This window comes from Mustela nigripes, chromosome 1 (genome assembly GCF_022355385.1).
Source record: "Mustela nigripes isolate SB6536 chromosome 1, MUSNIG.SB6536, whole genome shotgun sequence".
NCBI lineage: Eukaryota > Metazoa > Chordata > Mammalia > Carnivora > Mustelidae > Mustela > Mustela nigripes.
Window position 1 is genome coordinate 233,491,928 of NC_081557.1, and position 26,661 is coordinate 233,518,588.

Below are 26,661 nucleotides of genomic sequence, written 5' to 3' on the forward strand. Positions count from 1 at the left end.
ATTTTTTCCTTCTGTGTTTTTCACAAGGGTCCTTTCGCAGCTGCATTTGGCATTCCACATGATCTGCATGGAGTAGAGATAACACACATATGGACATGTTGGGGGTTTCCTTTCAGTGTAACAATATGACAAATTATATAACACCTAATTTAAGATTCCCGATAACACCACCACCTTCAGCTTTACAGAATCCCTGCCTTTGAGAGATGAAGGTAACCCAGCCAGCTGCTTCAGCATATTCAGAGCAGTGGTTCTCAAACTGGAGTGTGCATCATTCTGCAAAACACGGATTGCTTCACCCTCCCTATCCCCAATGATTTCAGAATCTGTATGTCTGGGGGTAGAGCCTCCAAAATCTGCATTTTTATTGAATCCCTCCAGATGAAGCTGATTCCACTAGCCTGGGAACCACACTTCAAAACCTAAGATAAATACCAATGTCTTTTTGGTCAGAGTAACTTAACTGATAAACGTATCAGTATTCTGTGGGCGTTACTAAAGCATCCACTAGAAGTTGGACACGACAACTTCTTTATTGTGACAAAGGATTTTACCAGAAAATGATGTAAACTAGCATGTAAGTTCCCTCTAAATCTATCATTTTAAAGCATGCAGCTACTACGCGACTGGCAAGATGCCCAAAAACATGAGTTTGCTCCCGTAAAAGGTGATAGATGTGTAAATGGAGCCGGAATCCCTAAAGTGGGCCCGTTAGAAACTAAGGACATTATGTCCGTCTTTAAATAATACTGTCCTATTCCGGGGCAACCTGTTTTATCCTCACTCTCCCTGGATAACTGGAAGGGGAGAGAAGAGGGTATGCTAGATGGCGCAGTTGCTCAACACATTTTCCTGTCAATCCCCAGCTTGGGAACACAGGTGAAAAGAACTTGGGACACCTAAGCAGTATTTTCGGGTAAAGCCACCCGCTCGCTACCCTCCTGACGTGCGCGCACTGCAGCAAGGAGGGGCGTGGAGCTCCGGAGGTGTGGACACGGTGTTGCAGCCGGGGTTCCAACAGCCCAGGAAAAGAGAGGGAAGTGGGGGCGGGGGAAGCAGGACCTCGTCGAGCTCCCATTGTGGTCTCGAGTGTGCAGGCGAGGCGAGTGTGTGCAACTTCCCTGCGAGTTACAGCAGGACAGCGTCCGCACGGTGTCCCTGACCCTCTCTCTACTCCGATAGCGCGGGCAGGCGATAGCGCACACACCACCAGGTCGAAACGGAAGAGTCTGGAACCCCAAACACAAAAATACGGGGTGAAGGGGTACAGATCTTTTTGCCCGGGGCCAAATTTCCGCATCTCCCACACTAACGTCCCGAAGCAGAGCAGTCTCCCCTCTCCTTCCAGCAGGACAGAGAAGTAGGCGCCCAGACGCGTCCTGGCACGGCCAGACGGTGGGCACAAGCCCCGGCCGTGGCTGCACAGAGAGGGCCAGCCCGGCTCCAAGGGTCGCACGGCCGGAGGCTCCCCGCGCGGCCCGGGGCGCGCAGGTAAAGGGTTACGCGTGCCGGGGAGGCTCGCCCGCCGGCCGCGCCACGTGACGCGCCGGCCCAATGACTGCGCCGGGGCGGCCGCTGCGAGCGCGGCGGGCTCCCGGCTGCGCTGAGCCGCTGGTGTTTCCCGGCGCGGCCGCCCGAGGCCGGCGAAGCCATGGGCGCCGCGACCCCGCCGCCGCCGCCGTCGCCGCCGCCCGGCCCCAGGTAGGGACCGTCCCTCGCCCCGCGCGCCCGACCCCGTCGCGGGCTTGCCTCCTGCCCCGCTCGGCTTGGGGACACTGTTTCCCCCACTTTCTCGCAGGTCGTTCTTATTTCTTTACTTCCTTCTGACAGAGGGGGTGAAAATGGGGCGAGGCAGGGCTCAGTTTGATTACTTCGGAAAAGTCACGGAATTCAACAAAGGCACGGAAAGGGAGGCCAGATCCAGCGCCCACCGGGTGCGGGAAGGGGGGACGGCGGGCGCGGGCGGGACTTCTACGAATGCCCCAAACGCAACACCGGGACAGTTGGGAAAGCTGTGGTGTATGAAACAGTTCTGGTTTAAATCCCTAATTAATGAACTTTCCGCAGCGCCCGAGAACTTGAGTTGGAAAAACTGCAAGAGATTGTCATTATTTCTAAGTGTCCCCCTCCCCCATTTTTAAACATCTGAGCGTTTTCGAATAAAACGGAAATGGAATGCTGACCGCCGCTGTTTCTTTGAAATGTCCTTGGGTCCCAGGATTTGCTCTGGTGGGGGTGCTGGCGCCCTGGGTGGCGCTGGTGGGAAGGGGTGGGAAGGGGAGGGTGCAGCGCTAGGAAGCTGCACGTGTTGAAGGAGCGTATCAGGTGCAAACTGTTAAATGGTCACAAATTGTTTGTTGAATATTTAACAATTAGGCAAGCATCTCCCGGGTCGATTGCTTGGGTCTCATTTGACCTTGGCAGCCCTGATGAGGTGAGATTTTCACAAACCACCACTGAAGAATTTTTCCAGTGATACAAGACAGATTTTTAAATCAGTGGGACTTTTTCCCCCCACTCCAGGACTGTAATTAACCTCAAAAATAAAACAAAAACTCCCTTTAGTAACTTAGTACATTTTATTTTCCATTGTGGTATAGACTTTTGCCCAGTGAATTTAGAGGAAGTCAGGGTTCCAGGAGGTGTTTCAGATCATTAAAGAATAGCGTGTTTTATTTTTTTCCTGTCTCGGTGAGAATTACTGGTGGCGTTTTTCACAAGGCTTATGAGTGTCCTGGGTGGGCTGTACCCACACTGTTGTGAGGAGCAAGGCTGTAGAAAAGATGAGAAACATTTGAGAGTTGAATCAGAAAGAAATAGAAAGTGGTGGCTGCTTTTAAACACAATAAATTTTGTTTATTCCCACAAAAATGTTCCACTTATACGCACATCTAATCATCCGGTTAATATTTTAAGGAGACAGATGTTAAGGTTCTGATGCTGCACATCAGTATCTATAGAACACCTCAGCGGTCGTGAGGCAGGTCTTTGAAACTGCGCTTTGAAGCTCTTACGGCTAAGTGGGACTCTGGGGTTCTTTATACTTCCGTAACGTGTGAAGAATCAGATATAAGAAGCTGCCTTGATCACACAACAGGAATGGAACAGACATGATGAATACAGGAGGTGGGGTTGGACTTATTTCTCTTCTTTGCTCACTCCGTGTCCATCCTGGTCCTGCTCTATCTGTTCGGCAAGTACGTGATAAGTACCTGTCTCATGGCATCTGGCCCCAGGGCCTGGTCCTTAATGGCTCTAACGGTTTCCATTTCCAGTGACATCTTTGCAATGTTCTAGAGCTTGTGAATATCTAGATTAAAACCAGATAGAAACTTGCAGGTCATGTAAGTATGTTCAATAGCCGAAAAATACAATGATTATCCTGACTTCCCACCTCATGTCTTTCTGAGCTTGGAAACACAACCTAGCCAAGTTCTGGCCAGAACCACATCCCAGCCAAAGGGCAGTGCAGATACTTGACTTCCTTCCTCCTGGAACTGCCCTGCCTTTGGGCCCTCAAGAGCCCATTTACTGAGCTTGGAAGGGATTCCAGTCTCCCAGTAGCTAGCTGGGTTTCCTCCACCTGGCCTTCCAAATTCCTTTGGTTTCACAATGTTTCCAGTAGCCCTGAATCTTGGGTTCTTTTGCGGTCTTGGTTAAATAGTAGCTAGCTCCTGCTTTTTTTTTTTTTTTTTTTTTTTTTTTTGGTGCGAGGGTGTGGGTCATTAGATTGATTATCTGGTTGCAGGTAGACTTTCTAGATACCTAGAAAAGAAGAGTCAATGGACTCATCCTAGGGGAGGATAGACTTGAGCTGTCACCCATCTGCAGGTCAGATGGTTCACCCAGTTGTAGCCTTTCTTAATGTGGTCAGCACCTGAATACTGTTGTAAGAGAATGACATGAAATTCAATCTGTTGTCTACTCACACTCCCTTTTCACCTGAGAATATCCTGGTCCCATAGAGTTTGGAATCTTCGGAAGCACTATATATCATCAAAATGACCCTATCCTGGGACACCAGACCTGGGGGGGTCTCAATCTGTTAAGCATCTGCCTTTGGCTCAGGTCATGATTTCAGGGTCCTGCAATCAATCCCCATGTTGGACTCCCTGCTCAGCGGGGAGTCTGCTTCTCCCTCTTCCCCTCTCCCCTGCTGTTCATGTACATTCTCTCTCTCTAATAAGTAAAATCTTTAAATTAAAAAAAAAAAAAAAGACCCTATCCTAAGACTTAATATAGCCATCAGGTGAACATGTGTCCTGAAGCAGATATTTATGAGAAGTGAAAACACTAGCTCAGTGTGATCCAGGATCTTGGGAAAGATGTTCCTGAGCTGTAGCGAATATTAAAAGAAAAAGGAGTAGGTCTCAAATTTTACCCCAAGCAGCGAATTCCGTTCTACTCAGTGGACACGTGGCTCTCTGAAATGAAGGGAAACCCTTTCCTGACCTTGGAGACAGCAAGTTTGTAAGGCCAGAGATAATCAGACACACATTCAGTGGGGTGCCAGGGGCACCGTCCTTGCCTTCAGGGACCTTGCCATCTTCAGATAAGCCAACGGAGCATTTTAGGCAGAGCAGCTCTGTTTTTAGAAAGTTCTCTCTGGCTGTGATGAGAAGACTGAAATGGGAAAGATCCCAGCAAGGCAGCTGCTGTAACGCTCCACCCGAGAGGGGAGTGAGAAGTGAGTTGATTCTGAAGGTACTTAGCAGGACAAAGTTATTGGGAACATCAGCCAACATCAGTGACTCAAGTCTCTGCAGTTGATTTCCATGTCTTTTCCAAAACACATCTGTTGCAGGCAGGTAGCTGCCTGCCACGTGCTTTCCCTTCTACGGATGTTACTCTCGGGCTGCATGCCCTTTGTTTCTGTCACGGGGAAAGGTGTTGATAAAGAATGAGCCAAGTATAGTTCTCACTTTCAACAACCCAGCGCTGCTTCACGCAGACTTAAATGCATACATCTGAGGGCTAAGTTAGGATCTACGGTTACCCTCATTTTGCATGCACATTCACCGATTTAGCTCAACTCCTTCTAGGAATAAAAACACCCTGACTCTTGACTGGGTAGCCGTCATCGAAGGGGACAGCCGGGCAGCATGACGTGTGTCACCGTGTCAAAGTGCACCCCAGTGGGACACATGAGGCACTGAGGGCCTACAACAGAGGGACAGTCACCTCTGTCACTGCCCCACACAGAGCTCTATCATGCAATGTGTATTCAGATTTATGTGTGATTCACTTATTTCGGAGTCCCAAAGTCCATCTCTACACGCTAGAGCTTGGACAATTCTTGTGATTTTGGTGGTATGTCTTTTTCCTTCCATTTGGTAATTGAGTGCAAACCTTGGGTCATTTAAGTGTGATAAAGATTGGGTCTGCATGTCAAGGCTGTGAAGCATTAGCCCTCTTCTTTGGTGGTCAGGGAGCCAATAGGCTCACCTCCCAGATTCTGCATAAGGCCGTTCGGATCAGTGGGAGATGGAGTCATAACCAGCTGCTAAACACCGAAACCAATATAGCAAAGGTTGCCTGTGATGACATTCTGAGTCGGCAAGACAGGAAAAACTGGGTTCAGAACCGTCTGTTAGCAAGGAAGTAAGTGTCGCATTCTGGAAAAGTGCACCTCAATCCTTTTTAGAAACAGAAAAGAACTTTAAAAATCACTTGTTCTGAGCACCTTAATTTAGAGGAAACTGAGGCTCCGAGAGGCAAAATGAGGTCATACGGTCACCTAACACAAAAACTGCTGGGACCACATCCGAGAACCCCAATTCCCAGTGCAGACACCTTACTACTACTGGTTGAAAAGGACAGATTTTAGTGGTATGGGGAGTTGATTCTTTGGTTAAGTAGCTTTTCCCCAAAATATTATAACAGCCACTATTTATGGAGAAATTACGTAGATCGATTATCTGTTGCTGTGTAACAAACCGGTCCAAAAACGTGGTAGCTGAAAATGGCTTCTATTGATTTAGTTTATGACTGTGTGGGTCAGCAGTCGGGGCCTGGGGGTGGCACTGGACTTGTTGGACTCCCTCATGCATTTGTCACAAGGCAGCCCTGCCCCCGCCACCTGGGCTGGTTCACTTATTCACCACCTACTGGCCCAGGGCAGTACGAGGGAGCATGGAAGTCGTGCTCCGTGAAGCCCAGGCTGAAAGGGACCCGAGCTGCTTGCTTCTCCTCCAGTCTCCTCTAAAAGCCAGTGAGGAGGCCAGCCCAGACTCAGAAGGTGGAGAAGTAGACACCACCTTTGACAGGAGGAACAGGCAAAATCAGCTTAGAGAACAGGAAGGCTTTGGTGAGGGGTGGGGAATCATGATCATTTTTGCAATCTACCGCATTGGCCAAGCACTCGCATAACTTAACGTAAGTTACTTTTCCCAGCAACGCTTGAGGTGAAGGCAAAAATCCTATTTTATAGGTGAAGACACTGCGACCCAGACATGTCAGTCTGAGTTAGGCAGGAAACGCAGCTGGCCAGGAACGGAACCAGCTTTAGTTCTCAGATCTGACCCAAAGCCCATGTTTGTAACCAGCACACTGTTCTGCCTCTGCTGCAGGACACTACAGGGACAGGGAGGGATGGTGTTGTCATACAACTCAGGGTTCCATATGAACCCAATTTAACTTTAAAAATACTTTGACTTCATTTATGTGGTAAAAGAAAGAAAATCAGGGACGACTGTGCCCTCAAAGAACGTATGGTGTGTGTGCATGGGCACCCAAGCTGTTTAAACAATGAGATTCAGAGTAAAGAGAAATAAGCCAGCTGGATCATCAGAAAAGCGTAGTAAGGGACAAGATAATGAGCTTAGGGGAGCCAAGGGAAAGACTAATTTGAAAAGAATTGTTATCTATTTATTAGTGTCTCAAAGGATCTTCTATCACTTATATAAGACAGGTATTAGTCTCATTATACAGAGAAATTCCCTGCCCGAGGCCCCAAAGTGAAGAGCTGATGAAGACAGCATTCAAATCCATGTCCTCGTGTCTCCAGAAGCAACCCTCCACCATTTTTTCCTTAGAAAGCCAAGACCTTTGTACTCAAAAGTGGTGTCCATGGTCCGGCAACATGGCGGCCCACCTGGGAGCTGGTTAGAAATGCAGTCTTGATGCTACCTCAGATCTGTGGAATCAGAATCAGCATCTTAACAACATCCCCAGACGATTCCTAAGTACAGTGGAGTCTGAAAACCAAAGCCTGAGAACTTGCATTCTGAGGAAAGAAAAAAAAAAAAAAAAGGAAGTGAGATGGTTCTGGATTGCCAGGGTCTGAACTGCATTTCCACACTTTAAGGCTGGGTAAGGCTGGGATGTTACTTCTGCCTTCTTTAGCCCTGAAAAGGAAGATCCTTTCTGATGGAATGGTAGTTTTGATTTTCTGTTTGCTTTCAGGCAGCTTCTCCCCCTCCTTTGAGTCGTAGCAGTTTTTCAGCTTTGGCTCAGAAGTTTGGCTAAGAAGTTCAAACAAAGTTCCAAATCTCTATCCCTTGTCCTTCCCTGTATATAGTGAAAGAATTGTTTTTGGCAGGCAGTGAGTTATAATGGAACAGCTCTCCCTATAGTTCTTCAGTTTATTAGATCTTCCCCGTGACATCTGTAGAGATAGGGTTATTGTGCCCCTTTCATAAGTTAAGGACAGTGAGAGGTCGGGATGTCACTCAGCTAAGACTTGAACTCCGGTCTACTGACTCCAAGCCGAGTCTTCTGACTAACCCACAAAGCACTCTGCAGGTTTTCTGTTTGGTTTTTGGAGGAAAGTATCAAACTGATCAATTTTTGCTCTGGGGTTCCCTTCCTTCCTTCCTCATAGATACTGTGCCAAACTCAGATGCTTGAAGTTAAATTTTAAAGTAATTATTTCATGGAAACTTAAAAATGCCTCATAAAAACATTTTCGCTCTCACCTCTTTTCCTTATCGAGTTGAATCCCTGTGTTGATTCCAGTAGCAACAAATCACACTTTATATTTCAAAGGATGTAATTTTGCAGCCTTTTCCTTTGATTCTTTCAGTGATAAAAAGATCTTTCTTTTCTCCAAGTAAAATTTTAAGCCTATTTTCTTAAGCAACTAAGCTAAGGCTCCGAAAATGTCTGTAGATTACAGAATCGTTACCTGGAAAGGAGCTTCAATGATCCAGACACCTGGTTTTAGGGATAAGACTACCAAAGCCTGGGGAGAGAAAGCTGTTCTTTCTAGGATACCCAGCAAGTCAGAGGCAAAACAAAGGCAGGACCCCTAGGCTCCACTCCCTCCCCCCACTCCCCAAGCCCTGTACTCTTTGACTGAAAGACTTCAAAGCAATTCTTTCCCCTGTTGTGTTTCCCAGCCTCTGCTGGGCACCCTGGGGAAGTTGGGAGAGCTGGGGTTTTAAGGTCAGGGTCACTATGACCCACCTGGGTTTGAATCCTGGTTTGCTGCCTGTCTAGCATGTCCCAGGATGCATTTACTGCTGCAGTCATCTCTAAAAAGAATCATAAAACAGAGTTAATGGGCTAGACAGTCAAGAATTAGTTTACAAAGTCCAATTTATCTGCATTCTCTTTTGAACTTGACAGGACAGGCTTTATGATCCTCACTGGGATTTGGTTTTGGTGAGGGAGGCCAAATGTCCTGGAAATGGACACAGTAACAGTTTCAGTGCAGCGCTGCAACCCAGGCAGGGGTCCAGCCTCAGAAGACCACTGATGGAGGCCTGACCCTCCCGCCTTAGGTTAGTTCAGCCTCCATTACTGATGGGCGGCTTTCTCTTGTCAAAGCTAAAGGCCAGCGTTTCCTGTGCTGAAGTGCAGGGCTGAGATGTAGTTCCAGGGAGGTGAGCCTGAAAACAAAGGGAAGGGTAGAGCCGTCACAGCCCTCTGGTGTGGAGCAAGCTAGAGGGTTGTCTTCCAATAATACCCTGCCTGAATTCAAAGATTTAATGGAGCAAAAGGAATGTGACTTCCATGTAATCCAAAAAAAAAAAAAAAAGCTGAGGTATCTTTAGAGAAAGTAAAATTACTGAAATTGCACCCTTGACGGGCAGTTACCCTGTAAGAGTTCATTAGACGAATAAAAAGCAGAACAAGCAAACAAGCAGGAAAAAAAAAAAAAAAAACACTGAAGAATTTGCCACCCTAGCACTTTGTGGGGCCCCTAATGGCAGGTGTGACTGGGTGAGGCACACGTCCACGCATGCCTTAAGTCAGAAGCCATCAGAATCATCCCCTCAAACACAGATGACCGCGTCCTATGCATGTTTGGTCCCATTAAATGTCTTTACTCATTTCTGTTTGTAAGTGCTGACCGTCTAATTCATGTGAGCCTTTTAAAAAGACGCTGGGAGCAAGGTTGTATTTTCTTCTATCACTAAACTATTTGGTCCGCTGCCCTTCCTGAGCGATCCTGGAGGAGTGAAGGCTGGGACCGACGCTCCCAGAAAGCCCCGAATGACGGCTGGACCATCATCAGCCTTGAATCCCAGTTCTGCCATTTGATTAATTTCACTTAATCTTCGGGCTTTCAGCGTCCTTATCCGTAAAACTGGGAAGCTACCTGAGTGTTTCTCCTCGCATGCATCCGCCCTTGGTAGACGTGTAATAATAACTCCGAGTCTTAGCCTGTGGCCTCCAGTTATCTCAGATGTAAAATGTGAGGTTTGAACCAGAGCAGCATCATGGGGTATGGAAGGGAAGGAAAGGACGGGGCTGGGGGAGGCGATCAGGTGACCTTCACCACCCCCCACACACACAGCTCACTCCAGCTTTACCATCGATAAAAACCACATGGAGTGTGCAACCACCCTGGAAAACAGCATGGAGGTTCCTCAAAATGTTGAAAATAGAACTGCCCTATGACCCAGCAATTGCACTATTGGGTATTTACCCTAAAGATACAAACGTAGTGATCCAAAGGGGCACGTGCACCTGAATGTTTATAGCAGCAATGTCCACAATAGCCAAACCTTGGAAAGAACCTAGATGTCCATCAACAGATGAATGGATCAAGAAGATGTGGTATATATACACAATGGAATACTATGCAGCCATCGAAAGAAATGAAATCTTGCCATTTGCAACGACATGGTTGGAACTAGAGGGTATCATGCTTAGTGAAATAAGTCAAGCAGAGAAAGACAACTATCATATGATCTCCCTGATATGAGGAAGTGGTGATGCAACATGGGGGGTTAAGGGGGTAGGAGAAGAATAAATGAAACAAGATGGGATCAGGAGGGAGACAAACCGTAAGTGACCCTTAATCTCACAAAACAAACTAAGGGTTGCTGGGGGGAGGGGGTTTGGGAGAAGGGGGTGGGATTATGGACATTGGGGAGGGTGTGTGCTTTGGTGAGTGCTGTGAAGTGTATAAACCTGGCGATTCACAGACCTGTACACCTGGGGATAAAAATATATTATATGTTTATAAAAAATTTTAAAAATTAAAAAAAATAAAAAACACACACAGAGTGACAGCAGACTTCACATTTTAGATACACAGGATTTGCCCTGGATTTCTAACCAGATATATAAACTTCCCTTATTATAAAGTCACCAGTGAAATCTCTGTCTAGGCTCTGTTTTAAATGCTCGGTTTACCTCAAGCATAGAGAGAAACCGGGGGGGGGGGGGTGATGGAGTCACAATTCCATGTTTGTATTAGTGGGAAATAGGGAGGGTGCCAAGGACTTCATTAGAGGAGACAAGTGTGGGGTTTTTTGAGAAACCAGAACTTCGTTGCATGCTGAAATGATCATTCTGTAAGTGCCGAGACTAAAGGAAACTATAAAATCTGGAGAAAAGAGGCATGAAGGGTGCCCGGGTGGCTCAGTGGGTTAAGCCGCTGCTTTCGGCTCAGGTCATGATCTCAGGGTCCTGGGATCGAGCCCCGCATCGGGCTCTCTGCTCAGCGGGGAGCCTGCTTCCTCCTCTCTCTCTCTGCCTGCCTCTCTGCCTGCTTGTGATCTCTCTCTGTCGAATAAATAAATTAATTAATAATCTTAAAAAAAAATAAAATAAAAATAATTAAAAAAAAAAAAAAAAGAGAGGCATGAAGATGATGACTTTTTCCTGGTCCTCGTTTCTGCGAAGGATTTTCAGAATAACCAACTCAGCATTTATAGTATTTAAAAGAGACAGCCTTTGCCTCACCTTTGGTATTTTATAAATTCTGCATCTTTTACTCTGTGAGTTTGATTGGATTAGTTTAAGAACTTTATTGTAAAGTGTTTTCACTATAGCGGGCCTATTCTAGTTAGTGAACTTAGTGCCGTAAAAAGCTTTTCTGCCCCCTCTACTAATGCTGTGTGGACTAAGATCTAAAGGTTCTATTGAGCAAATGTCTGCGGAGGCCAGGCCAGCTGGCAGGGATACAAAAGTGAACAGAACAGACCCGGACACAGTCTCATAGTTATCAGCGTGATCACAACAGACGTGTCCCTCTACCTTTCTGTGTGGACGGCGGGGAGCGAGGTCCTGGGTGCTGCCAGGGTATGGAATGGGAGCTGGGGCCTGGGCTGAGAGGGAGGAAGGGCTTCCCTGGGGAACCATGTCCACGCAAGATGAGAGGGTGAATTCGCAGGAGGCCTGGGAGCCCCCATGGCAGGGGAGGGAACAGCGCAGTCACACGGCCAGAGGGGACAGTGTTCCTAGAAGTGTTCTGAGCACGAGGAGTACCAGGAGAGGTAGGCAGGAGGCGGAGGACCTTGTTGGCCACGAGCTATATGTAATCTGACCTCTACCAATGTGATCCTTCCTATTCAATTAGGGGTTTTTGGTGGATGTCGAAACCTCCACTATCTAGTTGAGCAAGGGTAAAGGTCGTCTTCCTACCGCCTCCCACGTGGTCCACAAGCAAATCTCCAGCCTAGAGTGTAGATTAAAAACATACTCATACATCCCAGAGCCTATGCCAATGGATCATAAAGCAAATTACAGACCGGACAGGCATTCTAAGTCAGTGGCCTTAAGAACAGTAAGAAGCTATTGAAGGTTTTTAATGGATAAGTCATAAGATTTGCTTCTCTGGAGGCAGAGCTGGGGAGAGAGAAGACCCACAAAGGGGCTGTGGTTGTAGGACCTGTTGTTGGACCTCCACTTGAATAAAATGGAGGTCTTTGGATGGAGAGAAGGATACAGCTGGCTTCCTGAGACACTGAGTGACAGCACCGGTACCTGGTGACAGACGGGAATGGGAAGAGAGGCAGGCAGTGTCCAGACTGAATTTTAGGACATGGGTATACAAGAAATTTTATAGTGTTAGAATCAGTGTTTATAATCAAAAAGAAAAAAAAAAGAGCAATTTCTATGTTGTCAATAGGTGTCGGCTAAAGAAAGTATAGCTCACAGACGCAGTGCAACACCCTGTACTAATAAACATAATGAGATGTATGTGATGACATGGTGGAATGATGCCCAGGATATAATTTTAAATTCGTAAGAATTTGTTGAAGAAACATATACTTGGCGTTCCATTTTAATACAGATAGTAATGATTATAATTAGCACTTAGCAATAGTAATGATTGTAAGTAGCACTTAGAATTAAAATATCTGGAAGAAAAAAATTCCAAACAGTTAACAGTATTTATCTGTGAAGCAGAGATTACTAGGGATATTGGCAATCTACATCTGACATTTCTGTACTCTGGGTTTTTGCAACAAAGAAATCAGACCTTGTAGAAAATGAACAAACTACCCTAGTTCTATTATGAAAACTCTTGCTCATTCTACCCCAGAGTGATTACTCCCTCTTCTGAACACACAGGCCACATTCATTCCAGAGTGTGAGACCCAAAAAGGGCCTTAGCCATCCTTTGATTCACTATCTCCATTTCATCTCCAGGGCTGCTGAAGCCCAGAGAGGTTAATGGCTCGGCCAAAGTCACATGACCCTGAATTAATAACAGAGCCAAGACTGGAATCCAGGAATATGCTTACTCTCACTCTAAAACTCTTCCTACTACAACAAGCTAAGTCTTCTCTAGCACACACTGTATCTATGAATAACTTGGCTTTTATTGGACTGTCCAGTAAATAAATCTTTGTCTGTCACTGAATGATGTGCTCAGACTCTGTCCGTGTCTGGCGTTGTGCTCTCAGTACTCTGTAAAACTCTCATTAAAGCAACGGGTAGGGGCGCCTGGGTGGTTCACTGGGTTAAAGCCTCTGCCTTCAGCTAGGGTCATGATCCCAGGGTCCTGGGATAGAGCCCCACATTGGGCTCTCTGCTCAGCAGGAAGCCTGCTTCCCACCCCCCAGCCTGCCTCTCTGCCTACTTGAGATATGTCTATCAAATAAATAAATAAAATATTTAAATAAATAAATAAATAAATAAAGCGATGGGTAGACTGTAGACTTCAGATCTAAGAGGCAGGACTAAAATTTGAGGAGGACAAATACACCCACAATCCCCCTACCTCCACTCCCTCCCCCATTCTCTCTCTCACGCACACACAGAGTAGGGACAAGTTGGTGCACTGAGCCACATGGCCTCCTTGGTTATACTGGGAAAATAGACTTTGGATTTGGGGAGGTTCAGCAAGTACCCTTCTCCCCTGCCACAAGACCCCCATATTTTGGACCTTCCAAAGGCAAAGGCATCCCTATTCAAGGATTCCTTTAATTAGTTGACCATTTCAGTGACTTCCCATAGCTGTCTTCTGAGCTCTCCCTCCCCTGGAAAGTGGGTTTTAGAGACTCTGACCTTACAGAAACTCAGCTGATCCTGGCCTGACTGTGGGTTCAGAGCAGTGGTTTAGATTGTCCACGGTGCGTGGTAGTGGCCCAGTGAACTAGATGATTCTGGATCAGGATTCATTGACTGAAGCAGGGGATAGGGAACGACTTTGTCCTTAGACCAGGAGTTAGCTAGGGACAACTGGGGAGCTGCGTTAAGCAGCCAGTGGAGGACTGTGTTTGGCTTTTCCACCTTTGGTGCCTGATTCTTTGCTCCTTCTCCCCTGAAGCTAATCAGAATTCTTTTGTCTATAATGAATTACACCCCACATCTGGTGTTCATCACCTAAATGGGCTGCTGTCTCTTGGAAACTATGCTGCTCCCATTAAAAAAATTTGTTAAGCTTGTTTCCAGTGTTTTATTAATTTATTTCAACTCAGCATTTTCCATATCTTAAACATTTCCACTTTTTAATTACCATCTGTTTGATTATTTTTTAGACTCTTTGCACTCGCCCCACCATCCCCCGACACACTATGCGTGCACACACACACACACACACTTATATAAAACTTAAGTTCTTCCAAATCAGTTGTTTTTCCTCCTGTTGCAAATCCAGAAAAGGATGCTGTATCTTTAAGTTTGGAAATATTTTATAATTGTCTTTGAAGTTTCAGTTTTCATTTGTTTGCTTTGGGTGGGACGTGGAAAAATATTTGCGTACTGTATGGTACTAGCCTTCAGAATGCACATGTTCATGAATTTCCTTCTCTGAGAAAGGTGGCAGAGAACCCACTGGTGATGCTTTCCCTTTTTAAGTGTTTGCAAGTCTGTGAATTTCTGTACTAAAAATTGGTAAGTTCATTAAGTATTAATGTTGGGCCTTAGAAGAGGTTTCTGAGACATTTCAAAAGTGTGAAACTTCAGAAATGAAACATTGGGTTTTCTAGAAAGTTCTATATTATCTCCAAAGCTACCTTAGTTATATGATCAGTATTTTCACTATAGTTATTAATAACAAGGCAATGATGAACTCTAATAATTTATTCAGAATAATATTTTTAGAAATTTTTATTTATTTTTAAATAAGTTTTTTTTAATGTTTAAGTAAGATCTTTAAATTATTTTGAGTTTGTTCTCTTAAAACAAGTTTGTTTGTTTGTTTTCTTAAGGGAATTAAAATTCCAATAGTGCAAAAATTCTTAGTGACTCATCAAATATGCATCAAGCATTTCCCAGATGCCAGACCGACAGAGAAAGTGGAGGTCAGCCTGCCTGGGAACCCCACCACTGTGCATTTTTCACAGATATTAACTTTAACAGGCAAAGTTCTTGAATCCCATGCTCCCACACCATACACTTGGAACATAAATCCGTTCATATTTTTTTTTTTTTTAAGTAGGCTCCATGCCCAGCGCAGAGCCCAGTGCAGGGCTTGAACTCATGACTCTGAGATCAAGACCTGAGCTGAGTTCCAGCATTGGATGCTTAACCTACTAAGCCACCCAGGCGTCCCTCATTTGTCATATTTATTGAGCACTAACTGCATGCTAGGCATTGAGCTATGTGCTGACCAGGATACAGAGGAGAACAAATAGAGTCCCTATCCTCATGTGGCTTGTAATATCTACTGAGAAAGAAGAACATGACACAGTCACATAAATAAAACTAGAATTTCAGCCTGTGGTGCAACAAAGGAAGGATAAAAGGGGTGTATAAGAGTCTTTGTGGGATCTGATTTAGACAGGCGGGGAGAGAGGTCAGGGAAGGCTTTTCAGCGAAAGTGACAGTCTGAAACAGGAAGAAAGAGGACAGCTTAGCCGGGGAGAAAGGTGGAGAAGAAAATTAGTTATATATATATATATATATATATATATATATATATTGTTTGTTGTTTTTTTTTTCTTTTTTTTTTAAAGCAGGGAGCATGATTCTAGAAGCCAAGAAACCCAGTTTCTAGTTTAAGAGATCCTAGCAACTCTCTTGAGCACATCTTAACGTCTGGTTGCATTTTCCTGAACCCAGAGACTAACATTGAACAGAAACCTCTAGGATTTCTCCTCTGATCTCTGATGAGTATGGACTGCTCCCTTACCCGAAGCTCTGTTGGCTCCAGTTGGGCCGTTTCTGGAGCCGTCCCCATCCCGGCCCAGAATCAGTCTGTCCCCAGAAACTGTGAGTGGCGCGCCTGGCTGCCTGGCTGACCATGCGGCCAGACCCGGGGCGGCCCCCTGCAGCTGCCTGGCTCCCTGCCCCGCCCCCACCACACCCTATCTACCTTGCTATCAATTCTTTCCTCATTCCCTCCGTGCTCAGAGGATAAAGTGTTCCTTTTCCTGTTCAAGGTCAACCTGTTCACAGGGACTCCTTCGCTTTTAGCCTCGGTCCTCTGGGGCATTGCTTCACCAAGCAGTCATGCTGTTTCTGTCCCAAATCTGATTCACGTTCTTAGCATACCCTTCTTTCCTCCAAAAAAGGAGTCCATGCTCTCCTCGGTGAGTACACTGAAACCTTTTTGTTTTTTTTTTAATTAAAATAAACACAGAATAAACATCTCTTCCTTGGAGCCTCATTATCTCCCTTTTGGCTACTTGCACCACTGCCGCACTCCCCCCTCCCCAGTTTCCCTTATTAAAATATTAAGTGGAATTTTAAAGAATTCTTGACTCATTGCTACCTTTTTTTTTTTTTTTTTTTAAAGATTTTATTTATTTATCAGAGAGAGCGAGCACAGGCAGACAGAATGGCAGGCAGAGGGAGAAGCAGGCTCCCTGCCGAGCAAGGAGCCCGATGTGGGACTCGATCCCAGGACTCTGGGATCATGACCTGAGCCGAAGGCAGCTGCCCAACAACCGAGCCACCCAGGCGTCCCTCATTGCTACCTTTAAATGCAGTTCCCAGTTTCTCACTTCTTAGTTCTTTATTTATGGTTATTTTTTTTTCTATCCACACTGTGACGTGAAAAGTTCACTGATAAAATTTAAATCTGAAATTTCAATTTGTGACCATTTAGACGAACAGTCATGGGGCACCTGGGTGGCTCAGTCCATTAAGCGTCTGCCTTTGGTTCAGGTCATGATGATCTTGGGGTCCTGTGATGGAGCCCCGCGTTGGCTCCACGCTCAGCAAGGAGTCTGCTTCTTCCTCTGCTCATATTCTCCCTCTCTCTCTCTCTCAAATAAATAAATAAGATCTTTAAAAAAAAAAAAAAAAAAAAAAGAGAGAGAGACTAACAGTCATATTTCATCCCCGTGCTTTATAGACTATTCTGTGGCATTTTAAACTTCTGATATTGATGCTGCCTTCCTTTTTTGAAATTCTCTCCTTCCTTGGACTTCTGTTACACGATGATACTTCTCATTCCTGGTTTTCCATCTACTTCCATGACCAGTCCGTGTTTGCCTGCCATCTGCTCGCAGGTTTAGAGTCCTGACTGTGTCAGCAGGGAAGGGTTGTGTGGAGAACTCAGAGCGCTATCGGATGGTGATGAGAATCATCGATTCCGCTCAGTGGCAGGTTGTGCGGGAGGTGGATGGATCAGAGGACCTGAGAATTAGCTGACTCGTCATTTGATTCTTGCGGACAGAGGTGAGACCTTTTTAAGGTATGGGTTCCATGTTAAAACAAATTATGTCTTTGTGAGATGGTGCTTTAGCCCTGGGAAGGTTTAGAACTAAGCATAAATATGATGAACTAAATAAAACCCAAAGTATTTAAAATTTTAGAGAAGTTTGTGAAAGAGCCCATATTCACTATTTTGAATATGTACCGTATTCACAGTGTGTAGGGTAATTTGTTATTTAACATGTTAAAAGTCTTATGATTCCACTTTAAAAATGTGTCATTAGCTGATTGATTTAGACTTCGGTTCCTCTAAGCTGAAACTTTTCAGATAGTTCCCCCCCAGATTAAAATTTTAAAATTAATTAATTTTAAAAGATTTTATTTATTTATCTGACAGAGATCGCAAGTAGGCAGAGAGGCCCAACACGGGGCTCGATCCCAGGACCCTGGGATCATGACCTGAGCCGAAGGCAGAGGCTTTAACCCACTGAGCCACCCAGGCGCCCCTAAGATTAATTTTTATTTAGAGAGAATGTGAGCAGGGGGAGAGGCAGAGGGAGAGGGAAAGAATCTCGAGCAGACTCCCCACTGTGTGCGGAGACTGGTGTGGGGCTCAGTCTCATGACCCCAAGATCATGACCTGACCAAAATCGAGAGTTGGGCACTTAACCGACTAAGCCACCCAGGTGCTTCAGTTTTGCTTTGTTTTATACTGGATCGAAATGTTTATGACAGCTAAAGAGTCACCTTATTTATGAGTTTATTAATTTTATAAAATGACTGAAGTATTACAGAAGAGTTTGTTTATTGGTCACTGAGACACTTTTTAATTTTTTATTTATTTTTTTTTAAAGATTTTATTTATTTTTTTGACAGATAGAGATCACAAGTAGGCAGAGAGGCAAGCAGAGAGAGAGGAGGAAGCAGGCTGCCTGCTGAGCAGAGAGCCCTATACGGGGTTTGATCCCAGGACCCTGGGATCATGACCCAAGCCGAAGGCAGAGGCTTTAACCCACTGAGCCACCCAGGCACCCCTGAGACACTTTTTTTAAAAAATCAAATATATTACATCTTTAAATAAAATGTTTAACTGTCCTTTCCTTTAATTAACCAAGTTAGAAAACCACTTTCAGAAGGATTGGCAGAGTTTAGAGAATCGCCCGTAGGCTATAAGATTTGCAGTTATCTCCACTCAAGAGAAAGCTACATTTTTAATGTTATTTTAATAAATACCAAGCAAAAAACCCCCAGATAGCCATCCCTCATGTTATCTGGGGCTCTGGGAGATAGCCCCGCATTTCACTGGCCACTTCCTTATTCCCCAGTTATGGGTGTGCCTGTTGGCTCCTCCCTCACTCCCAGCGCTTTGTGGGGTGGGGGGGGAGTGGGGGGGTGGTTGGGGTTGGGGGCATGGGGAGAAGTGAGGGGGGTGAGTTCATCTCAGGGTGGGCTCATCTCAGGGTATGTACCACGACTCATGGCTCGGATGCTGCGACCTCAGTGCCCTATCTTTGGCCCCACATTCTGCACACAGCTACAGATCCCTTGAGGACAACTGCCTGCTAGATCCCCAGACCCCTTTAAACTTAACCCATCTGAAACTGCAATCACCAATCCACCCTCGCCAACCCCACTGATGTGCTCTCCCTCCCATTACCCTCAGTGGATGACGTCACCTAGTTCTCCTTCCCAGTGAGCTCAGGGACTCTGGGTCAGGGCACACTACCTGACAAGAGCAGGCATTCAGACAGAAAGGCCAGATAAGATACAGGTGACACGATACATGTCTTACAATGAACGGGAAGGGCGAGGCCCCATATCGTGCTGATAGTAGTTCAGATCTCCTGGTCAGGCCTGTGGTAATAGCTAACATTTACAGAGCACCGCCTACATGCCAGGCACCCCAAATGCTGTATATATGTCATCTAACTTAAAGGGGTGGCTCAGAGAGGTTAAGCAAGTTGTTCAAGGTGACAGAGCTGGGACTAGGTCAAATTCTGTGTGCCTGACCCACAGAGCCCAGCCTCTTGGCCCACAGACACCTTCCTCTGTGTCAGGCCCCTCCCCTCCCAGCAAGTGCTTCCACACCAGGTCAGATGGCCCTGACACACCAGTATACCGTGCCTTTACTGGTGTGCCTGTGAAGGCCAAATGACGCTTAGAAATTCAGACGTTCACTTATAATCATCTAGCAAACGTTCTTTCATTTCACTATAAAAAACCCATTTTAGATCAAAATGCCAAAGCTTAATGATTTCAAAGATCAATACGGTCACTTCCTGAAGATACAGCAAATACAGAGAGAGATACAGCAAATACAGAAGATACAGAACGTGTTCTCCCCGCTTTCCTGTTCAACCTTCTGTGCATTTAGGAAAAATCCTGCTTGATCTTTCCATCCACTGCCTGACCAAGAAAGATGCGTTTCCCTCCATGTGGACACCAAACGTTGGGTTGAGAGGAAATGCAGCTGCAAGAGCACGTTTTAAGAAATAAAAATTGAGGAATCATCCTTCCAATACTTCCGCCTTCCTTCCTTTCTGCAGCCATAGAAACAAGGCTCTTTTTTCCTCCCCGCTGAGCTCTTCAGCCCTAGCACGAAATTCCTAAGAGGGGTAAAACTGGAACTGCTGTCTCCACCCCACCCCCTCACCCCTTGGGAGAGTAAAGCCTCCAAATTCAGGCTGCCAAGATTGAGACAGTGAAGATCCTTTGTTCAAAATACACATATCCCCAAAATTAGGAGCATTGGAGTCTGCAGTGCTCATTCCTGAATTCACTCGGTTCCCCCCCCCCACCCCAAACTAGCCTGCTCCTCTTGTTAAGATTCTTGAAGTTGGGGAACTTTCATCTAGTTCTCTTCAGGAAACTGTGTATGAAAATATGCCACCTTTAGCAGTGTTTACAAAGTAGTTACTTAGAAGACCAGTTCCCTTCTATTTGAGTCACATAGGCAAACTTGAAAACTGAAAGGAGTCTAGATAAAGATATAATCACATGCACAGTGCCACAGAATAGGTTTCTAGAGAAGGGATTTTAGTGAGCAGGAACTCTCCTCTAATAATGTTAAACTAGAGCCTGAGGAACTTTAATTTCTAGAAGTGCTCCTGATGGTGGCCAAAACTCAAAATAATTTTAATTGTAGCAAAATAACTTTTCCTCAACTATGAAAAGTAAAAGAAAGGAATTGTTTTAGGTGAGGTGGAAAAGAACCACAACCCCAAAATAAGGTAGCCTGCTGCGTTCAGATAATCAGTAATTCAGGAGGAACTGGTCTCATTCTCTCAAGTGCACAGACTAAAAGGTGAACCCCTTTAGCACCTATTTTGATGCTAGTTAGGACCATAACCCTAGGACGCTTAATGTCCTCAACTCTCCAGACAGGGTGATGAAGACACTAGGTTATCCAGACTGATGTGAGACTCCTTAATCCCAGGTCTTCTTTAAATATCTCTGAGGCCACAGAAATCTGTTCCTTAATCTCTCAACAGATAACATGTTGCCCATTTCTAGAATCCAAAAGCCATGACCCTTCAGCATCTTACTCTTCATTAGTAGATGCTGGAAATTCGTGAAGTTCATTTCATTATCCCATTTGATCTTCATATGTTTATCTACACACCAAGTAGCCATCACGGCAGGATAACAGGGTGTGAAAAGCAGAAGCATTTAGACACACCCAGGGTCAAGTCCCAGCTTTTGAACTTCTCAGCACCCCGGAGCTTCCTTCTCTTTGTAAAATAGGGGGAAATAATTGGGCCAACACTTATGGTATTACTGTTGGCCTAGAAGGTGGGAATCAAATCAGAGCATACACATGAAGAAATTATGTTTGTTAATTTGTATGACTTATTTTTCTTTTATTTTTTTTTAAAGATTTTTTTTATTTATTTGGCAGAGAGAGATCACAGGTAGGCAGAAAGGCAGGCATGGGGAGGAGGGAAGCAGGGTTCCCTGCTGAGCAGAGAGCCCAATTTGGGGCTTGATCCCAGGACCCTGAGATCATGACCTGAGTCGAAGACAGAGGCCCATCCCAATGAGTCACCCAGGTGCCCAATATGTATGACTTCTGTAATCAGAAAACAATCTTAAAAACATATGTTAATAATAATGAAGTATACCACTTTATAGTAGCCACTTGTGAGAATGGCTGACATCAAAAAGATGTGCATGACAAGTGTTTGCAAAGATGTAGAGAAATTGGAACCTTCCTACACTGCTGATGGAAGTGAAATTATGTATACACTTTGGAAAACATTTTGCCAGTTCCTTAAAAGGCTAAATATCGGGATGCCTTGATGTCTCAGTCAGTTGAGCATCTGACTCTTGGTTTTGGCCCAGGTCATGATCTCAGGGTCGTGAGTTTGAGTCCCACTGGATTCTCTCTCTCTCTCCTTCTCCCTCTGCCCCTCTCCACCAGGTTGTGTGTGTATACACTCTCTCTCTAAAAAAAAAAAAAATTTTTTTTTTTTTAAGATTTCATCCATTTATCTGACAGAGATCACAAGTAGGCAAAGAGGCAGGCAGAGAGAGAGGAGGAAGCAGGCTCCCTCCTGAGCAGAGAGCCCGATGCGGGGCTCAATCCCAGGACCCTGGGATCATGACCTGAGCCGAAGGCAGAGGCTTTATCCCACTGAGCCATCCAGGCGCCCCTAAAAAAATTTTTTTTGAATAAAAAATAAATAGGGTGCCTGAGTGGCTCAATTGGTTAAGCATCTGCCTTCTGCTCAGGTCATGATCCCAGGGTGCTGGGATAGAGCCCCACACCAGGTTCCCTGCTCAGCGGGGAGCCTGCTTCTCCTTCTCCCTCTACCTGCTGTTTCCCCTGCTTGTGTGCTCTCTCTCTGTGTCAAATTAATAAATAAAATATTTAGTGAATAACTAAATAAGTACATTTTCAAAAAAAAGTTAGACATGGAATTAACTGTATTACTCAAACATCCCATTCCTAAACATATGCCCAAGAAAAATGAAAACGTGTGTCCACACAAAAACTTGAACGTGAATGCTCATAGCAGCATTATTCATAATAGCCCAAAAGTAGAAACAGCCCAAATGTCCGTTGACTGATGCATGGACAAATAAAACGGGATACAGCTATCCAGCAGAATAGGAATGAAGAACTGATAGGTACTCCAGGTGGATGAGCCTGGAAAATACCATGCGGAAGTGAAAGAAGCCAGACAGAAAGGCCACATTGTACAACTCCATCTGTGTGAAAGGTCCGGAATAAACAAACACAGAGACTGAAAGTGGACTGGTGATTGCCTAGGGCTGTGGAAAATGGGGTATTGGCAGCTCATGCCCAAAGGGGAAGAATTTCTTTGGGGGCTGATGACAATGTTTTGAAATTGATGGTGGCCTTGGTCACACAAGTCTTTGAGTACACAAAGCACGGTGAAGTGTACACATTAAGTAGGTGAAGGGTAAGGTATGTGAATTACATCTCAATCTGTTAAAATGTAATAAGGTGACAGACTTCTAAGTAATTTCAGTAACTTTGGAGGCTTCGAAGTTTTTGGAGTGGCGGTCAGTAGGCATCTGTTAATTACCCCGTCAGAGATGGGTCCGTCAGTCCATGGGTTTTGACTTGCCGGTAGCTTTTGAGAATCTTTGCTTGCAGCAGCAGTCCAAACGTGAGAAGCTTCAACCCTGGTCTTTGGTTTTTTGTTTTTTAGGTTTGTTTGTTTTTTTTTAATTTTTGTTTGTTTTTAAAGATTTATTGAGAGAGAGAGAGAGTTGGGTGGGGGAGAAAATCTCAAGCCGACTCCACGCTAAGCATGGAGCACAACGCAGAGCTCAGTCCTACGACCTAGAGATCATGACCTGAGCCAAAACCAAGAGTCAGACATTCAACGGACTGAGCCATCCAGCTGCCCCTCTGGTCTCTGTTTAATAAATAGTTTTATTGTTTTGGGGGGAAAACTCAGAAAATAATGAGTTGTAAGCATAAGTTAAAGGAAACAAATAACCTTGTGACTCTGAGAGCAGTATTCCTTCCTGACTCCTTTCCAGGTTGGAAAATCTGATCTTGAACTTAGGTTTTCGAGTTGCACGTTCTCACTCCATGTCCATATGCAAACTGCATTTTGACAGAACCTTCTTGAAAATGATCACTTGAACCTGAAAACCTCTTCCTTCTGAAGGTGAATTTCCAGTCCTGTACATTACACAGTGCCCAGATGCAGTGACCATCTGTAGTAATTTAAAAACACTTTGCTGACTTTGCACAGCCATTAGAGAGCTCCCCTATTTCACACTTTACACAATATTTTTCTTCCTGTCTTATTAACCTGTGTCCCAGGTTGTGATCTCCTTCAAGATTTACCTGATTCTGATTTCTCAAAGCCCTAGAAGCAGACCTCTAGAAATAATGGGTTCTAAGGAAATGCTGCCCAGATCTCCAGGCCTCTGAGACGCTGAGAGTCACACTGTCCACAAAACAGGCTCTTAGTGTAGGGCTGACCTAATGCGACAGGTGAATATAGTAGCCCATTCTTTGTGAGGGGGGAAAAAAGTGTTATTTGGCTTAAGTCCACCAAACTAAGGTTAGCCCTGTAAGGAAACAAATAACTTTCCCAAGCTTTGAATTGTCCTTTCAGTCAACACCTAAAATAATTGTAAATATTGTTCAGATAAGGAATCGGTCCTCTTATACTTCTGTTTGTTCACACAAGAAATACTTATTTGTAAAATATTTGCCTTATAAAATACTATCCCGAGTTGGCCCTTTAGTACCAGGAAATGAACTGATGGTAAGGTATGCTACTTTCTTTAGGGAACCCATTTCCGTGAAGAAACTTAACTGGAAACAATCTTCTCGTAACTCCGTCAGCACTTTCTGCATCTCGCTCCGTCAAGGCTCGGCCGTTATTTTTATTGTTGATTATTCTTTCATGTGAGAGTGGTTTATTTTCTCATATGGTGGTAAATTTTTTCTTAAAGTATGTCCCATAAAGGTCTTTTTATCTCCCACAGCATGTTAATGGGAGGTCAAGCCCTAAATATTTCTTGATGAATTATTTGCCAGGAGGCATGGCTGGCGTTCCCGCAGTGTGGGCGCTGGTGAGCAAATTTCTTGGTCCTTCCTGTCTTTCTAAAGGAGCGATCAGAATCACCCTGTCTATGGGAAAGCAGGAAGGAGCAGCTTTTTTTTTTTTTTTTTTTTTAGATTTTTTTAAAGATTTTACTTATTTATTTGACAAACAGAGATCACAAGTAGGCAGAGAGGCAGGCAGAGAGAGAGGAGGAGGCAGACTCTGTGCTGGGCAGAGAGCCCGATTTGGGGCTCGATCCCAGGATCCTGGGATCACGACCCGAGCCAAAGGTACAGGCTTAACCCACTAAGCCACCCAGGCACCCCTCATTGTCCCCATCTTTCACAGTTTTTACAGATAGAAACACTTCAGACATTTAAAAACAAAAAGCTACCACCCAGGGGCGCAGTCTTCACCTTTGGGGCGCCTGGATGGTTCAGTGGTTAAGCCTCTGCCTTTGGCTCAAGTCATGATCTCAGGGACCTGGGATCGAGCCCCGCATCTGGCTCTCTGCTCAGCGGGGAGCCTGCTTTCCCCCTCTCTCTCTCTACCTGCCTCTCTGCCTATTTGTGATCTCTCTCTCTGTCAAATAAATAAATAAAAATCTCTAAAAATTTGTTTTATAAATAAATAATAAAAACAAAAAGCCACACTCCCATGACCATCTGCCCATTTTCCATATTGTGAGGCTTCCTTGTTGGCTGTGCCTGTGGGGTGTGAGAAACTTCATCACTAAGATCTGGTAAACCAAAGGACCTTTTGGCCTGTTTTCTTTTCCACCAGGAGTAGTTATAACTTGCTCCTCCTGTTGGACTCTGGGTCCCACTTCAAAGGCTGGTTAGGCTGAGGTGTGCGTCTGGTCCCTCTATGACACCAGCATCACTGGGATGGTTAGTTCTGTTCATAGCTTATCTACATCAGTTGGGAAGCGTCTGTGTAAGACCTTGCCCATTTTTTTAAATTGACTTCTTCATCTTATTGAATGCAGGAGTTCTGGATACAAATATTTGGTTTAATTAGATGATATGTGCATGTTCTAAATACAGATCTTCTGTTATTAAAAAAAAAAAGTTACACACCCATATGTATCTCCAGAACTTATCCAATAGCCTATTCTCTGTATATTCAACTTCTCAAATGGGGCGTTTATTTCAAAGAACGCTAAATTTCAGCAAATAAATGCATATTTCTTTTTTCTTTTTTTAAGATTCTATTTAGAGAGAGAGAGAGAGAGAGAGTGTATTCATGAGCAAGGGAGAGGGGCAGAAGGAGAGGGAGAGAGAGACTTTCAAGCTGACTCCACGCCCAGCTGGGGCCCATCTGTCATGGGGGCTTGATCCCACAACCCTGAGATCATGACCTGAGCCAGAATCAAGAATTGGACCCTTCACCAACTGAGCCACCCAGGGACCCCAACTGCATGTTTCTAAGGACCCCATACTTTTCTCTCTAACCCTGCTCACTTTTTTCTTCATAAAAGTTCTTTGTGTTATGTCTCAGATGTTTTCTTCCCAGACCTTCAATAATTTAACTAGCTGTTTCACATAAGATGTTCTACAAACTCAGAGACTGTAGTCTAGAAGAGGGAGATTCAGCTATTAACCAGATAATCAGTAAATGTAAACTTTCAGTAGTAGTAAGTGCAGTGTGAATCAGTAGTGGAGGGATTTGACCCAGTAAGGAAGGGACGTGAAAGAAGCTTCTTGAGGAAGTAAAGGGTATTAACCAGGAAGAAAGTACAGCAGGAGCAAAAGCCCTTTGGTGGGCAGGAACAGAATGATAATGTGGGTCTAAAAAAAGACCTGTGATGATGGGACCCGGGGCAGGAGATGGTTCAAGATAAGCTTGAAAATAGGAGTAGGAATTTTGTCTTCTTGTCTTAGGATCAGTGGGAAGCCACCAAAATGACTTTAAAACCATCAGGGTCAGGGAGCTGGCATGACCCAACCTGTGATTGGCAAAGACTGTCCTGGTGGTGTTTCTGCAGGGCAGGTTGGAGAGTACCCTCCGGTGAGGGCACACCCGTCAGGAAGGTTTTGCAGCGCACTAAGCGAGAAATGTGGGAAGTTTGGCCTGGGTCTCAGTGGCAGTTCTGTAGAAAGACGTGAATGAGTTCAAGAAGTATTTCAAAGATAGTCATCAGGAATTGGTGTTGGAGTGGAAATGTGAGGGAAAGACAGGTGTCAGAGATGACACACAAATCGTAGGAATCATGCTCCCGTGTGAATCAGCCCATTAAAGACTCTGAGAAGTCCTGTAGCAAACCAAGCTGGCTAACTAAGCCAGCAGGTCCCCAATTCATCTGGGCCTGGCATCTCCCATTCTTTTTCTGCTGACAGTTACTGAACTTCCTGGGAACTCTGAGATAGGCTCTGTGGGCTTTTTACTTTGAACA

General features: G+C 44.9%; 1 protein-coding gene across 2 annotated transcripts in view; it reads left to right on the forward strand.

Moving 5' to 3' along the window:
• The first annotated feature begins 1,620 nt into the window (after nt 1-1,620).
• The window catches only part of C1H4orf19 (chromosome 1 C4orf19 homolog), an 85,306-nt gene continuing 60,265 nt past the window's right edge, over nt 1,621-26,661 (forward strand). Inside the window, exon 1 of one of the 2 annotated variants that reach the window (XM_059382250.1) lies at nt 1,621-1,701. The gene's annotated coding sequence lies outside the window, so the exon portion shown is untranslated. Of the gene's footprint in view, nt 1,702-1,778; nt 1,799-26,661 lie in introns of those variants that run through there. The other variant, XM_059382259.1, reaches the window with a different exon arrangement.